General features: G+C 40.3%; 1 long non-coding RNA gene across 1 annotated transcript; it reads right to left on the bottom strand.

Annotated features, from left to right (window-relative positions):
- Positions 1-3494: 3494 nt before the first annotated feature.
- Positions 3495-10058, bottom strand: LOC120614357 (uncharacterized). The gene is made up of 3 exons (XR_005655936.1): positions 9183-10058; positions 8652-8793; positions 3495-3826 (listed from the first exon to the last, which is right to left on the bottom strand). It is a non-coding gene; the product is annotated as an uncharacterized LOC120614357 (long non-coding RNA).
- Positions 10059-17493: the final 7435 nt, after the last annotated feature.

Raw genomic sequence — 17493 nt, 5'->3', positions numbered from 1 at the left:
AGGACCCCTTTCCGTCTGCCTTCCAATCTCCTGCCTGGGCTTCCATCAGCGAACCCAACAGAAGGCAGATGTCAAAGGAACCTGGGAAACATAGTTCGCAGAATCCCAGCTCCAGCATCACAGAGCAGATCGCAGAAAGGAGCTTTGGAGCTAAAAGATAATATGCAAATCATCTGCAATAATTATTAAGCGATATAGAAACTTTATGTTTAAATTTTTGTATATGGCAGACAAAATTTACTTTAAGATCTTTAAAACCATTTTCAGTTGTTTTGTGCCTCGGAGCTTTGTGATCACAGGGGTGCAGAGTAAGACTGGATCCTATCATTTGTAACACTTCTAAAATATCATTATGAGATGGAAATGCCATATTAATGTTTCATGAATCCATATACTCACACATTTAAATGATGTTTTTAAGCTTTTTTTTTTTTTTGCATCTGATATTATGAATCAACTGACAGATATAAAGAAAATGTATAAAGCTAGATGAGTTTATCCTGGCTTCAAATCTAAAATGCTACAAAATTTAAGGGTAAGTTAAGTTTTTCAAATTCTACAGCAGAGAATGTGGTTCGAGATTTACCTTCGTTAAATGTAGTTGAAGCCGACTTTCTACAGAACCATGATGGGCTTGAATCCTTAACTGGCTCTAAATTATCAACATGTAGCAACTCTTCCTAAACTGTTCTATTTGTCACCCAATGGGCTGTTCCCCTAAGATCCCCAAATATTAATTGTCTTCTATTGTGCTTTATACATAAAAGAGGTACTATTTATTGACCGTGACTAAGTCGATGCTCAGAGTTAGAAGTAGAAACGCTTTCTTTCCGGTGAGGGACAATAAGGCGTAGAACAAAATTAAAAAATCAGAAAAACTTGAGTTTGAATCAGCTATGACGCGGATTACCTGTGGCATACTACCTGTACAGCAGGGCTTCTCAACCCTAGCAATACTGATATTTCAGGCCAGATAAGTCTTTCTCGTGGCGGGCTGCCTGGGCATCTTATGATGCTTAGTGTCACCCCTGGCACCTCCCCACCAGATGCCCACATGCCCCTCAGATGGTGTGAAAACCTCAAATGTTTCCAGGCATCGCTAGGTCTTCCCCAGTTGGGAATCAATTGCTTCACAGTGTTGTTTTAAGAATGAGATGAGATGTTGCGTGTATCCTAGCCTGCACCCCAAATTAGCAGATTGGCAAAATGGGGGGTATGACCTCTCCGGGGAAATTAAAAATTTTTAGACTATGGGGCATGCTGCTGAAAATGCGATCTGAGCAACATCGCTGGACTCCTTACTCCTTCATTTAAAATTTGGATATTTTGTTCATCGTGGAGTTTTTGGTATTAACTTGTACTTTTCAAAATATTGCATTAGATATTATTAATATTTCATTAAAATATTTTTATTTCAATTACTGAGTGTTTTGTCACCCCCTTCAATTTTGTGCCTAATTCAAGCCCTGATAAACGCAGGCCCAGGGCAGCCTTGCATTTTAACAAGATCCCCAGGTGATTCGGATGCATAAAATTTCCAGAGGCACTGCTGAAGGTGCCCCAAGAAGTGTAGGTGGGGAGTGGGGAGTTGGGTGGGGTGGAGGGCGAGCATGGGCGAAGCAAGTCCCAGGAGGGCAGCATGGGGCGCATTTCAGATGGGGCTGGGGGGGGAGGGGCGCGGGAGGAGTGGGTGGCGTTCCTCAGATCGTTTTCCTGAGCACCAGGGAATAGTGGCTGCAGGCAAAGCTGAGGGAGCTGTTTTTATGCGGGGTTTAGGTGAGCCATCTGCTCTTCGGATGCCTAGCTGACAAAGTGTGACTTGAAGTGGGAAGGAAAGGCATCTATCCCCTCCTCTCCCGTGCAAACACGCTGAAGCGTCGCTGAGAAGTCGTCCGGGAATGCAACAATCCTCAGCAATGACCAGTGTGCTGCCTCGGAAGCGCCTTCTCGTGGAGGGCACTGGCGCCCTCAAGTGGATCCGTGGGCGCCCCGGAGCGAGACTAGGAAAGGACTCAAAGACAAAAACACCTCGAGCAAGTTTTTCAAGGGGCCAAAGGCCTGCAATATGTCGGTGAGGGCAGGAGCCAGTGAGGACATCAGTTATTCAGGTATCTCCATCAGTAGCCATACGCTGGAGAGAGGGAGGAAAACTTGGGATACAGGTGTCCATTAATTGATTTCAACTTGAAATTTTGAGGGTCTATTCTGCCCCAAGCCATGAGTGGGTAAACAGTGGTGAAATGCACACGGTTCTTCTTTCACAAGTATGAATTACATAAATGCATGAATCCTGACTTTGAACACTTGGCTGGGGCCACATGAGCACTCTTCTCTGCGTGAGCACATTACGGACCCGGAAATAGCTGTTGTGTATAGTGGCCCTAGACCAGTGGTTCTTTATCTGTAGAACTCAATTATTTTGAAGAACAGGCAAATTTTTGTGCATGGTCAAATTACAGGAACACTTAATATGTCTCACATGTCTTATCCTGTTAAAAGAGTACGTGGAATTGCTATGGTGCATAATAAAACATAAATTCATTGAAAATTTTATTAAATTGGTTTTTTTATTCTGCATTCTCTCCTTTAAGCTATACCAAATGGCTACTTAATTCCACATGGGTGTGTGTGTGTGAGTGTGAGTGTGTGTGTGAGAGTGTGTGTGTGAAATGATTTGTCTTTAGGTCACTTTCATAGTTAAAACAGTTCTCTTATAGTTTACTTTCCGTCTGCCGAGTTAGAGTGGCAGAGAGCATTGAACTAGATAGAGAACAAGAGAGTCTAGAGTGCCAAATTCTGATAGCTGCTTTTAACCTTGTTTTTTAATCATCGGGACAAAATTCTAATTTTTTACATACATATATTAAAAGTATACTAAATGTATGTATATCGTATGTATTTTTAAAGGGAATTTCATGCTTAAAAAGTTGAAAACTAACTCGTGGGCTATACTTTAATAATCATGTTTAGCAGATGAGGACACTCTAAGAAATCAGGGTTTTGCCCAGATGATTAAAAAAGTATACAATATTAAAAGCAGATACCATAATTTTGTACACCAGACTTTCTGGTCCTCAGGCTCAATCCTTTCTGCTACTCTCACTTGGCAGGGAAAAAAAAGTGAACTATAAGAAAGCAAACTATTTTAACTATGAAAGGTGACCTAAAGAAAAATCATTTCAAGACCAAGTTGGTTGCAGCAAGATTCATTAGCCTTCTTCAGATGAAAGCTGGTGTCTCGGTGACATTCCAAGGTTACTAATGCTTGTCAGTCCAACAACTTGCAGAATGTACATGATGGGGAATCTTTGGGGTTTGGCATCAAAGGAGAACGGATGTAAAAATGGCCCTGATGGATGTTCTGAGGTTGTTTGATCTAAATCCAGAGAAAATAGCAGCTTTCACAGCTGATGGAGTGCCCGCTATGACTGGGAAGATGAATGGTCTGGAAGGAAAAAAATTAAAGTCAGAAAACCTTGTGCCAGACATTTTATCATATCTTTTTATTTTATTTTTTACAAACCAAGCTTGACAACTTGGAAATCCCTTTGTGCAGTTTATAAGATAATGAATTCTAACTAAAGGCTTGGATTCACCAACAGACCAAGCAATTATGTAAACAGTTTCTGTTCCCCAATATGGCTCCTTGTCATTGCATTTTCAAGTCAAATCACTTCCACGAGGTAGAACAGTGATACATATGATGCATATCTTTGAAGTGTTAGCTATCAGACATGGTGGGTTGCCAGGTACTCGCTGTCCCAATGACAAGACAGGTATCCTGTGTAATATTTCCACTTCCGATTTACACTCTGAGAAGAGTCAGCTGAAAGACAAAAGCGCTACAGGATAATTTGTATTCTCGTATCATTTCTCCTGTGCTCCGCGGCATTTATTCTCTGGATTCATTACCATGGCCGTTTCTTTCAAGCTCCTTTTACACACACACGCACACACGCACACACACACACACACACACATTTTCGCACTCCCTCATGCACAGCTCTTTAAAGTTACAATTAGTCGAAAGCTTTAAAAGTGTTTCCCGGTGTGCACGCCGTCCTCGCATGGGTGTCTAGGCTCCTGGACGAGAGCCCTCTGTGTCCTCCCCACACAGGGAGTGTTCAGTAAATACTGTTGACTGACTGACACGTCTCCCTCTTTTCTCTTTTGTCTCTGACACCTCTGCTTTCTTTCAGAAAAAGTATTTCATAAGTGGCAATATTTCTCCACTCTGTACTTACAAAAAGCCCTCTTGGCCTCAAACTTTTTCTTTATGTAAGATTTTCAACAATAGACAAAATACGGGTGGAAGAAAACTGATATTCTACTACCCCTTAACAATAAATCTGTTTTTAATTGGAATGTGACAAGTATCTTACAGAATGGAAGCTTTTTCCCCAAGAACAATGCTAGCTGAACATCTCTGTTGAAGTAGCCATTAAAAAGTAATAATACCTCCGCCTGTCCTACCCACTCCAACTATTCTTGAATTCAAGGCAGGTATTAATGGACAGCCCATCTTTATTTTTCTTCTGCTATACAATGGGTCAGAGATGCTGTCTATATTCAGAGGGTCTGTTGTTCTCTCACAGAACTTAAATAGCAGTTTGTTCTCCTTTTGAAATAGATGCCTGAACCACAATTATTTTTTTAACCTTACCTGAGGAGAAGTCTTGGTAGTTCAGCGATATCCAGAAATACGGACTTTTCAGGAGCCATGAAAGTATACCCTCCAACAACCTGAGCATTGTTTGATCTCACAGAGGCAAGGTAATGCGCCTTTATTACTGTTTGCTTTCTCTATTACAGCTATTACGGATTGAACAGTTGTGTGATGATTGTTACAGGGAGATTGCTTTCCTGTCATACTCTCCCATTTCTGTCAGCCTCCTGAAAAAGGCACAGGTGAGAAACTCTCAACCCAATGTGACACCTGTTCATCACAGTCTGTCTCCAGGCTCACAATTATAGTATAAAGCAAAATTCTCTTGGGTGCTGCTTCTCTCTGTCTCTCTGTCTCTCTCTCTGTCTCTCTCTCTCTCTCTCTCTCTGCTAACACTTCTAGTTGAAAGCCTCTTGGAACAAAAGAGTATTCAGAAAAAAAGGAGGCCGTAAACAAAAGTCACAAAGATTAGCATAAGATGCTAATTCTCACTTACCTGCTAACAGATAGGTGCTGCTGCTGGCACAGTGTCTGTGACCCTAAAGCAGGGAACCACTGGAGTCCCCTGACCTACTTCAGGCCCTAGCGACACCATAAAAAACACCAGCTGCGTGTCTTGGTTTGAGTTTCCCCAGAAGAAGACTCTGAGACAAGGCTTCTAATGCAAACTGTTGGTTTAGGAGGTGATCCCAGGACACCAGGGGAGACGGTGCCACGTGGCGTCCGAAGTCTGGTACTTTCCATAGCTATGAGGAAAGGGTGGGGGGACAGGCCTCTGCAGTGGGGGGACTCCATTTTCTGCATGATGCTGAGTCGATCTCCCCATTCTGGGAAGCAAAGAAAAGTGAGGTGGCGGGGGAAGGCAGGGGCAAGGTTTTGCTCCAAGTGGAGAAGGTGCGTATGAACGAGCATCTCCGTGGGCCCAGGTCCAGCAGAAACAGACATCACAGGGTGTGGATTCTGCAGCGGAGCCGGGGACACAGGCAACGGGGGTCATGCGAGAGTCTCAAAATTCCTTTTCTCACTTTTAAAGCAGTGAGATGAGCTGAGGCCAGGACAACTGTTGGACTCTTAATTTACTCCCTGACCATGTCCCTAGACTATTCTAGAATCGGGGAGACAATAATAAGAGGTAGTGTCCATGGAGCATGCACCAGGCCCTGCTCTGTGAGGTAGCCACACTTTACAGAGGAGAGCTGAGGCCTGGAGAGATGAAGTACCCTGCCCGAGGCCACACCACTCGTGGGTAGCAGCGCTGGGCTTTGAGCTCCAGCAGCCTGACTCCAGAGTCTGTTCTCGCAAACCCTGCACGCACAGTCACAGGGGAATAACATTTATTTACATCTGTGCTCATCTTTGCGTCTTGTCATTTTCCCAGCGTAAAGGAAGAAATGATGGCACAGTGTCTTGGGAACCGCGTAGCTTCCTTTGTGGAGATTCGTGGGTTTACGCGTGCCTGGGGCCACCAGTGCACACTCCGGACACCCGCCTTATCATTGTTGTCTATAGGTAAAACATGATTTACTACAAAAAGCAGGCCCAGAAGGGCATTCTTAGCATATGGCGAGGGGCCTCCTGCTTGGGATGTGAACTCTTCATTGATCTGATCTTCACCTTTTCTGTAACTTTATATTCCTATGTTAACATGCATACTTTCCCATCCAAATTATCCAAGTAAAGAAGGTGAAACCACTCCTCCTTCTAGGACAATGACTGTAATACTTCAGGGAAATCCAGTATCGCAAACCTTTGATATTTCTGCTGGGAAAATATGCTGGGCATGATAATTATTCAGGTAAGTTTTTCCTCCCAGGAGGACAGGCAGTTATGTCGACAGCTTATTTCACTGTTACAGATAAAGTTTACATTGTCAGTTAATGGGAATACACCAGGTAATAGTCATGAGCTCTCGGGGGATAGTCTCAAAGCCATTTCCAAATGTCCTTTATGGAAGCATATGGTCACATCCTCCACTTCATCACCAGGTCAATCAGAACTTGCTCTTCAGATGGTATGTTCTTCATGCACCAGTGGAATTTCCAAGCTCCATCACATTTGTTTTTTTCCCCACGGTGCTTGAAAGTTGCTTAAGCTACTGATTATTGCCTTGCCATGAGCCCTGATCGCTCTTCTGGATAGTATGCGTTCAGATGTCATCTCTAATTTGCGATATTAATATTGAACTCCATCACCGTTCAGTGGTTTTAGTGAAGTATTTACATATAGACTAGCAAAGTGTTTGAGCAGTGCATTGAAAACTGTCCGTCCCTAATTGGAACCGTAAAGTTTACCACAGCATCTGCATGACATGGATATGGTTCCTGGCTATAAAGTGGCCCTGGAGGTTTGCTTCCCCAAACAAATGAGATGTGTTTTCGCAGCTCTGGATTTCCTCACCCATTCAGACCATTCGCGACCGGTGGTGACAGTTCTCTGAGAGATGTTTTTTACAGCTTCACACACTTTTAAGAAAGATGAACTATCTCAAAGAGTTTTTATTGGGAATCACATTTAAAATTAATGAACTAATTAGTTAAGAAATGTATTACTTTATCATGGAAAGAGAAACCTTGCACCATAATGATAGCATGAAATGCATGAAATGTCCTTTTATTTTATGACATTAGAGGAAGGTGGACTTGTTAAGGAACATTTCGGCTGCTTTTATTAATGATGTGATTTGAAGATCACCTCACCCTGTGAGGAAGATGGATATCAATCAGTAGTTGAGAGTTTTGAAAGGATGAAAGAGAAAAGAAAAGGGAACATCTTCCTACTTGTGTTGTTAGATGACCTTGTGCCCTGCTATGTTTAAATTGCTTACTTCCTATAACTCTATAAACTTCTGTGTTTTCATTTGCTGGATTAGATTGAAGTGTCAACTATATTTGATGAATGGCATTGGTAATATATGTTCATGTTCATCTTTGCTCTTTCTGCTTTTATTTATATAGAGTCAGTATAATTTATTTCTCCTGAAAAAAGCTTTCAGCAAAAAAGATTTTTTAAAGTACAAATACTTTTTAACAGGGCTCTAGGGTCTGTGATGATCAAATCACTCATCTCTCCTTTTTTCTAGCTTATTTTTTTGCTTGCTTACTTTTCTTTTAAATCTAGCAACTCAAAAAGAATATAGGAAAGCTCAATAGTTGCACCTAAGAAGAACAAAAGATTAGCACTGTAGACAAGCCTTTAGCTTAGTCTATGCATTTTTAGCTTAAGTTGCTAATAGCATAATGAAATGAGGAATTGTGCAATTATCTGGATAATTTAATTTAAAAACACCAGTCTGCAGCCTTCTCTGTTCAAACACTTTATACTTTCGTATAGCAGGCCAAGCAGAAGATTGCAGATTAATTGTAGTTCTCGCCAACTAGAAGGTGTCTGTTCCTTCCTTAGAAGGTGTTGGGAAGGACGACCTGGTAATCTTGAGGTTGAAATGGAGTATGTTATGCATTGTCTGGACTTCTACTTAGATCAAAATATTGAGTTTAGGTTAATAGGCATGCCTAGCTGTTTCAAAGCTCTCTCTGGGGCTTAAAAGAAAAAAAAAAAAATGGTGAGGGGTGGTGGGGAGGAAATAGAGGGATAGAAATCGCAAAGTCAGCCTAGTCAGAATCTGAAAACTACCTAGAACAACGATGGCTAGAAAATAAGAGGCAGGAAAAAAAATGGGGAAAATATAGTAAACACAAAGCTGGATTGGAGGGAGTCACTGGTTTCCTCCTCCCCTCCCTCCCTCCTTCCCTTCCTTCCTTCCTTTCTTCCTTCTTCTTTTTTCTTTTTCTTTTTTACACATTCCATCCTTATCCTTATCCTGAATGCATCTTTCCCTCATTTCTCTTTTCATTCTTTTTGCCATCCAAGAATCTCTCTCATTAAATGAAATCGAAGGTCCTTTTATTGTTTACCTAAAGGCTGCAAAACAAATCAGAGGCATGATAAAATGCCCACATTAAACCGGTTCAATCACAGAAATACTCACATGCCTACTATAACTATATTTCTGCTTCGCATGTCCATTTGCCTCTGATCCACAGTCATGATGATTGCTATGGCCCACTGGCCTGGGGTCATCATGTCCTGTGCTCGGAGTGTCCTGGGCTCAGATCCCAACTTCTCTGAGACTGTGAAATGAAAAGGGATGACATGCATGCTTCTGGGAGATTCTGAACACATTTGTTCTAACACCAGAGAGTCCAATAAGCTGAACTTTTAAAAAACAAAGGGCCTCGAAGAGCAGCAAATTGTAGTCTTGCATGACCAAACACCGGGTATAAACTCATGGATTAAAAAAAAAAAACAAACAGAAATGGGCCTGATTTTATTTCTTATGTACATGTAGACAATGTGGGATCGATAATTTTTAATTTTCATAGTATTGACAACACAGATGACTTTAGAAGTGAAATCAACATTAGCCGGAATAGAAAAATGTGTTTGTTTGTTTTATTTTTAATACAAAGGTTTCCAAATTATGTGATTAACATGCAAAATAAGTAGGATCAAATAGTACCTTTGCTTATTCTTGTATGACAGTCTTTGCAGTCAGTTGTTATAATTCCTGTTCGTTTGGAAACAGAGTATGTTAACATATGGGCTAACATAAAACTAAAGTTAATTTTCAACAATGTGGTATTTATATAACCAGACAAGCAATCATTTCAGGGGGCTTAAACATTATAAATATATGAAAATGTTTAAGGCTTTGGCTCTGAAATGAATATTATGATATTATGGCCTTTAGATGTCTAATAGACATCTCAAATTTACCACAATCTAAACTGAACTCTTCATAATTTGTCTTCTCATACCCTGACGCTAACTGCTTCTACTACAGAGTCCTTCCTTATACTTTTTCAGTTTTTCATTCATCCAATTTTTCAGATAAAAAATTTCAGTCTCCTTTGATCTTGTTTCTCTCACATCCCACGTGCAATCTTTCAGCAAATCCTATGCATTCTACCTTCAAAATATGTCACAAATCTGACCACTTCTCACCACCTCCATCACTATCACTCACTCTCTCCCTTGAATTCCCCTGAGTTGGTAGTCACCCGACTCCTCTCCCTGCTTATCCTTGCTCAACAGAACAGCAGAAGTGATTCTTTAAAAATGTAGATCAGAATATAGTTACCTACTGCTCAAAACACTCCAGTGGCTCCCTTGTCACTCAGAGTTAAAGACGAAGGCTTTATAATGCCCTATATGACACGGCTCCTATTACTTCTTTGACACTTCCGATCACTCTCCCCTTTGCTCATTCCATTCGAGTGGCCTTGCTGTCTTTTACTGCTCCCTCCTCCCGGAAGTTCTCCTTCCAGATATCCCCCTTTACTCTTAGCTCAAGGTCAATTCATCAATGAAGCCTTTCTTAATCACTTTATTTACAACTGTATTCAACCTCCTGTCACTCTGCATCTTCCTTTCCTATTTATTTTTTTCTTCATCGCACATATTACTATGACGATATACATACATATAAATCACATATGCTCACATATATGTGTTAGAAATACTAAGATAGTAAGACTACATGTACATATATATTACTAATACACTATATGTAGATAATGTTTTTTGTGTATGTATGTGAGTATATATATATGTAGATCTATCTATATCCATCTATCTATATTTATATCTATATCTATATTGTCGATGTAAGAATGTCCGAACCTGCAGAGAATTTTTATGAGCTTATTGGAGCCAAACTGCCAACATGTCGGGGAACAAGATCTCAAATGCTCCTCTCCTGAGAATAACGGTTTTGCAGCTTCTTTTATGCATCTGAAATTAAGATGGTAATTTAAGAAAGATTACTTGGAGGTAGGAGAAAGCAAGGTAAGGATTGGATTACACGACAGTTAATAAGATTGTCTGCTCTCCTGAGGGTGACTTATGTCTTTCAAAGGCCTGTTAACCTAGATGCACAGAAACAATGGACAGGGCTGGCTTCAGGCAAAGGTAAACCTTTTGCTAAAAAGTTATGTGCTTGGGGTGGGACTACCCACCGTGACCTGCCTGGTTAGGAATTTATGATCTGATCATCCCGTGAGGTTGCTTTCCATGGAACCCCTTTTTTCATCCACAACATCTGTCTATCATCTATCTATCTATCTATCTATCTATCTATCTATCTATCTATCTATCTATCATCTATCTATCTATCTATCATCTATCTATCATCCATCCATCCATCCATTCATCCATCCATCCATCCATCTATAATTTGTTTATCGTCTGTCTTTCTCTACCAGAATGTCAACCCTGTGAGGGTAATTTTTGAATATCCAGCTTCCTGCTGAATGCCAGCACCTGAAGAGTACCTGACACATGGTAGAAGATCAATAAATCATTGTTAAATGAATGACTAAATGTATGGATAATGTAGAGTTCATAACGAGTCACCCCGAGATGTGTCTCTGTGGTATGCAGACTGTTTTGAGCTAAAGGCAACTTTAGTTTCAGGCTCAAGAGAAACTTCTGCCCCTCCCTTAACTACCTAGAAGAACTCTAGATAGGGGCCTTGCCCGTAATAAGAGATTATCAGAGATAACATTCTTTTGACCTATCTATAGGGCAGAGCAAACTTTTATTTGTAAACATCTGCTCTTCTGATGTCCTGCAGTGAGGATTTGAAGCCCCAGGGTGCACTGCCTCATCCCTAGTTGAGGATGTCTTACATTCCTCAGTTCCCTTTCTGTATCTGAACCTCTCCTGCAGGTAGGATCTTACTTTGGCCTGGTGGGAAATTGGAGGTCTTGGCCGTAGGGTGGAGGTGGGGCTGGAGTTCTGAGCAGTCGGCATTACAGGGGAGCATAATCGGTCCCAGTTCAGGGAAGGGCACTTTCTAGGAAGCTTCTGGGTGCATGGGTGAGCCACTGAAGCCTGGGCTGATTTTGTCTAGCTGGTGGGGGAGTTGGGGGGTGTCAGGGTGGGGAGGACAGGGACACCTATGGAGGATGTAGAAGGCCTGGCAGCTTAGCTTTCTCTCTCTCCTTGACCTTGGAGAAGGATGCCAGTCCCTGGGCCCGACCAGGGGCTCATTTCAGGTATGGGCTGTAAATAGTGTGCTCAGGGCTTCTCAGCCTGGGCTCAGCTGCGCCACCCCCTCATGAACCATGGGCTTTGTGGGCTTCATTTCCCCACAGATGACAAACGCACGAAGGCTCAGTGCACCTGCCCCAGTGCTGCGCCAGCCTAGACCAGGCCCACCCCTCACTGCTCCTCTACTACCGCCTGAAGCAACAGGTAGAGTGGACATCTCCCGGAAAAGGATAGAGAAGCCCTTTCTCTGCAGACGATCTTTTTCTGACTAATAGATTACTAGAGACAATTTGAGATAAATTTTTATGCAGAAGGATCTTCTAGTTTTGTTTTGGTTGAAAACTTTTTACGTTAAGATCCACAAGAAGTTGCAAAGGAGATCCTGTGTATCTTCCTCCCAGCTTTCCTCAATAATAGCCTCTTTTATAACCATAGTCTATTAGCAAAATCCAGAAATTGACACTAACATGCTACTACGGCTAACAAACAAAAGGATCCTATTTTACAATGGCAAAGGAGGAACTGCCACCTCAGATTACCTTTGCTCTTGCCTAGAGTGAAACAAAGTGACTCTGAGCAGCACCTCTTTTCTGCATTTTCCTCTCATTGAAGAAGCGCAATTATGAATAGTTAAATGATTGGAAAGTGAGTCATCAAATGTGCTTACATCCACACACACCATCTTGTTTTGCCTCTCCTTGGGTGTTCACACTCAGTTGACTGTTAGTAAGGGACAGGCTGTGCTGTAGCTGATCGAGCTTCCATCTCTGTGAATCGATCCCCGCTATTTGTAGGACTTCATGCAGCTTCATCATTTGCTTTCTCTTAGCCATCCATCTAGGGCTTTATTATCGTGGTCTACACAACCCACGAATCTGATTTTCCATGTGAACTGGCTATCAGTGGAAGTGGGTGATGAAATTATGCTTTCAGTATGGGTCATGCTCAGGTGGTATATGTTCCCCTATCTTCTGCACCTGTGTATGGTATTTAAGTTTAATAGTTTCACATATATTCCAGCCCCAGCAATCCAAAAGCTTTCTTGCACCAGCTGTGTTAAACAACGCTTCCGGAACTTGGAAGATGAATGACTCGAGGGGGTTTCCTTAGAGAAGTGGCAGCAAACTTCTCTTCTGAAGGTTCCAGCATCTCGTTTCCTTGATTATAGCCATAAACTGATACACCCGTTCAGATTCACCTAAAGAACTTGTTCAAAAGTCGGACAATTATTTTACTAGGTGCCATTATATCATGGGTCACACTTCACTGTGATTTGAAGAATTTATCTTATAGGGACTAAGGCTTGAGTCACCTTTCTAAGTCCCCATCTAAATGTGGTTAAAGGAAAAAGATTCATGACACTAAAAGGTAAGGCAGACTTTATTCAGAGGGACCGTCATGATAAGTGTAGGGACCACTGCAATGGGGTCTTGCAGTGAGGAAGAGAAATGGACTCAACTCCAAGAACGACGAGGAAGAGTAAGAATTTTGAGCCGAGGGGCAGGGCAGGGGTCAGGGGATAGAAAATTGCTACGAGGAAATGCCAGGGGTAAAGGGCTAAATCAATTAAACAGGATGCTTGCTGAAGGCAGGCTGGAGTGATCAGATGTCCCGTGGGAGATGGAGGATGAGATGAGGTATTGAGGGTGAACAGTTATAGAGGATGAGAGATTCTGGCTAAACTGACTTAGCAGTAGTCTTGCTAAAATTGGACAATGCAGAGATGAACACAAAAGTCCATCTGAGAGGCCTCGTTGAAAAAGAGCTCGGAGGAGCCTAGTTAGAGTTTGGTCAAGGAGAGAATCTTTGTCCATGTGTGAGGGGTGAAAAGATGTTTATAATTGCTAACAAGATAGGTAGGTTTCGTTGGCAAGATACTCAAATGTTTTCTTTATCTGACACATTTTTTGGTAAAAATGGAAGAAACAAGACCCTTAAGTTATTTCCTGGCAAACGAAAGAGGAGGGCAAATTGACTTCACTCTCAAACAGAGCTTCCCTTGGAACACGGTAATAATTAGAGTAGAAATTATAGGTGGTTTTTTTTTTCTCCCAGAATACTATCTTCAGAGACTAAGACAGTAGGAACCAAGGTTTCCTAGTGATGCTATTGCTGAGGAACAGCCTCATGCAAATATGGGGCCTTGGAGATGACCTCTCTTATCAATCCGAGGAGAACCAATTTTTGCAAACATAGATAAAGCAGGAGAATTGAAAATTAATGCATTGGTTTTTCAACTACAACACCAACTATGTGTATCTCTGGCAGTGTAGTGAACAATATTTACAAGAGAAAGTGTGGAAACTACATTGTCAAAGGATAATGTGATGGCCATGCAAAAAATTTAGGATTCCAGATTGTGATCTTTTACATTTTGGGGAAATAACATAAAACAAACAAAAAAAAACAAACAAAAAAACGGGTTTAACATTTCTTAGGGTTCATCCCAGTCCTGGATCTGTGACAATGACTAATGTTACATTTGGTTTTGCTTTTAATTTTAGCCTCTTCCCCACCTGGCCCCTGCCTGCTGCACTCTCAGAAGACAACTTTGCCAACCAATTAATCAAGAAAATTGAGGCCGTGAGCATGACCTTTCTTAAATCCACCCGCCCCCACCCCACCCCCCATCTATAAACTATTTGCATTCACACCTGCATCTAAGTTTCTTCCACCCTGTCTTTTCCTTTTTAAGGTCAAACTCCTTCATCTGTCTCTTGAGCCAGTCACTTCCTGCCTCTTTCAGGACCTTGCTCCATCTGTCAGGCCCTTCCTAGGATTCAAAGTCTAGGCAGAAATGTCTAAACTCAAAATTCTGTAAGAAATTTTTTTTCTCTTCCATTTTGGTTAGCATTTTCCCACCTATTATTTTATACTAGACTGACATTTAAATTCCCTTTCTCAGGGCCAAAGAGACACTGAGAGTGGCTGAAACAAGTATAAATGTTTACGTCACATCAATAACTTCTTTTCCGAAACATTTTTATAAAATGCACAAATTTGGTACCTATAAAATTAGCAATTAGAAACAATCTTTTCTATATTTGAAAAGCACACAAATCCCTACTGATTCAGGAGGCAGTTTTATCTTATTTAAACACCTGGTTTTCACTCTCATATGCGGGTGTTTTGATAATTCACACTAATTACACTGAACTACTTTCTGTCTGAAGCATTTTTTAATGTACACCTCTCCTCTTTTATGACAAATGTGGTGGTTAATAAAATATAGCGTTTAATTTTTAAAATTCTGTAGGAAACAAGTGAGCTTGTTATTTTCTCTAGCATCATGTTAAGTCTATACCGAGTAAGCTTTATATTGATTTTAAGCATAATCTTTTTTCCCCTTTTCATATTATTTCACAGAGGCATACTGGCAATATGACCATTAATGACAAATAATAATAATAGTGACAACGAAATTAATGTGAATGTAGAGTTTCACAAATTGAAGAGTGCCTTATAACATTATCTCATATCATCCTTTCGATGACAACACGACAGGCATAGACTACAGGTTCCTTTCCACAGATAAGAAAACTGAGACTTAGGAATATTAAGTAACAGCTGGAAGAATATACAGTTGCATGTAAAACCATATCATTTGACATTGAAAACAGTAATTAAACACTTGGCCTGACACCAATATTTATACATAAGTATAAATAAATATTTTTGAAGCAGTTGTGAGGTGGTAGAACTGCTTCTGGTTTAAGTCAAATGGTTAAATATGTTCCTCCTTCATTTTCACAGTTGTTTATAGATGTGATATCTGATAATAAAGGATTTCTCATATCATTTTTACTAATTATTTTCTTCTCAATATTAATTTGTACTATTGGTTTTTCTGTTTTAGTTTCTGTGAACTGCATCTCCTCAAAACTCCTCAAAGAGAAAATGTGGCCCCAGGAGATCCTAGATCGCCAGTGACTAATTTTCTATTTTTCCGTTAAAACAAGACTGGTTTTTCAAGATTCTATCTTCGAGAATTATGTTCCGAACCTCGGAATCTACTCATATTTTCTATCTACACACTTGAACAGGAGGCTACAAATTCACTTATGCTTTAGACAATGTCTCTGCTTTCTGCACATCGTTCCTGGGTTTTCTCTCAAACGCCCTTACTGCCTCCTTCGGAGAGCGTGTATCCATCTTCGCACATTTTCGTAACATTTGCAAGCAGACCCTTTATTCCATTCTCAGCTTCAGCTTTCTTTCTCATTGTGCAATGCCTTTGAAGTTCAGGCTGTAAACTTTGTCATCCTCTCTCTCTATTCTGTGTCTTGTGCCTCTGATACTCGTTATTCTTATCTCTGATTACTGCCCTCAGGTCCTATTCACTGGCAGTGGCCCCTTACCATTCCTGGGGCAGCTACTGTTAGATCATTCACAGAACCCTGGGGTAGCGAGTCATTGCTTCCTGAACACTTTCCATTTCTTTTTCCTATTTGCTCTCTTATCCTTCTTTCTGTATTATACTCGACATAGTCTCCATTTTTTTCAAATTGCTTTTCTTCATTTTTGAGATGAACTTACCCTAATCATTAAAATTACTTGAAATAACTATGTCATACCATCTCTATAACTCAGACCCAATGTGGAGACTTTTACAGTCCTCTCTTGATATTTAAGAATTGCTCCACATCCCTTATTCGGATATAGTTCTTCGTTTGGTGTGCTAAAAATATTTCAACCTAATTTACTCAGATTTTTTTTTTTGACAACAGACAAAAGATAGACTGTAATTTTTCTTTACATTAATTTCTGAAAATGGGCCATCTAAATCGAAATTGTAAATAAGATCGAGGGAACATATTTAAACTCCTTGAATTATATCAAACATTTAATAATAATTATATAATTTAATAAGATATAAGTGAGTTATCTATTACCAAACAAAACAATTGAATTAGGACCTTTACTAGGTAATTAGTTTAATTTAAATTTTAAAAACATATCTACTATTTACATTTCATTCATTTAAAAAGAGCTTCTCTTATGTTTGCTATAGAGAGGTTTTACTTTTCTTGCGTATGTCTTTCTTTGCAAGGTTTTGTTCATGATATACTTGCTATTGGGCTCACTTTCTTTCTGTTTCCCGATCTTATCACATGTTCGTTTACATCATATTCTGACTGTCCAATGTTTCCTGTCCATATTTTTCTGAGCTATAATTTAAGTTTCGGTGGCTTTGAGTTTTCATTCTCTAACTTTTTTTTCTGAACAATTTCCTTCCTTCCTTCCTTCCTTCCTTCCTTCCTTCCTTCCTTCCTTCCTTCCTTCCTCCTTCCTTCCTTCCTTTTCTTCGTTCCATCCGTAAAATTCACATAACATTAACCTTTTAAAAGTGAATATTTCATTGGCATCTAGAAGATTCACAATGTTGTAAAACCACCACCTCTATCTAGTTCCAAAACTTTTTCATCTCTTTGTATCCATTAAGCAGTTGCTCTCATTCCCAGCCCCTGGCAACACCATCTGCATCTGTCTCTATGGATATACTTCTTCTGGATATTTCATGTAAATAGAATCATACAATATGGGATCTTTTGTGTCTGGCTTCTCTCACTTATCATAACGTTTTCAAGGTTTGCCCATGTTAGAGTATGTATCAATACTTTATTCTTTTTATGGCTGAATAATATTTTATTATATTTATATATGACATTTTGTTTATCCATTTGTCCACTGATGGACGTTGGGCTATCTCCACCTTTAGCTGTTAGGAACAGTGCTCATATGAACACACATATTCACATATTTGCTTTAGTGCTTGT

Source organism: Pteropus medius, unplaced genomic scaffold (genome assembly GCF_902729225.1).
Source record: "Pteropus medius unplaced genomic scaffold, Ma_sr-lr_union100, whole genome shotgun sequence".
NCBI classification, from domain to species: domain Eukaryota; kingdom Metazoa; phylum Chordata; class Mammalia; order Chiroptera; family Pteropodidae; genus Pteropus; species Pteropus medius.
Note: the sequence above shows the minus strand (reverse complement) of the source record. Positions and strands in the feature narration are given on the sequence as shown.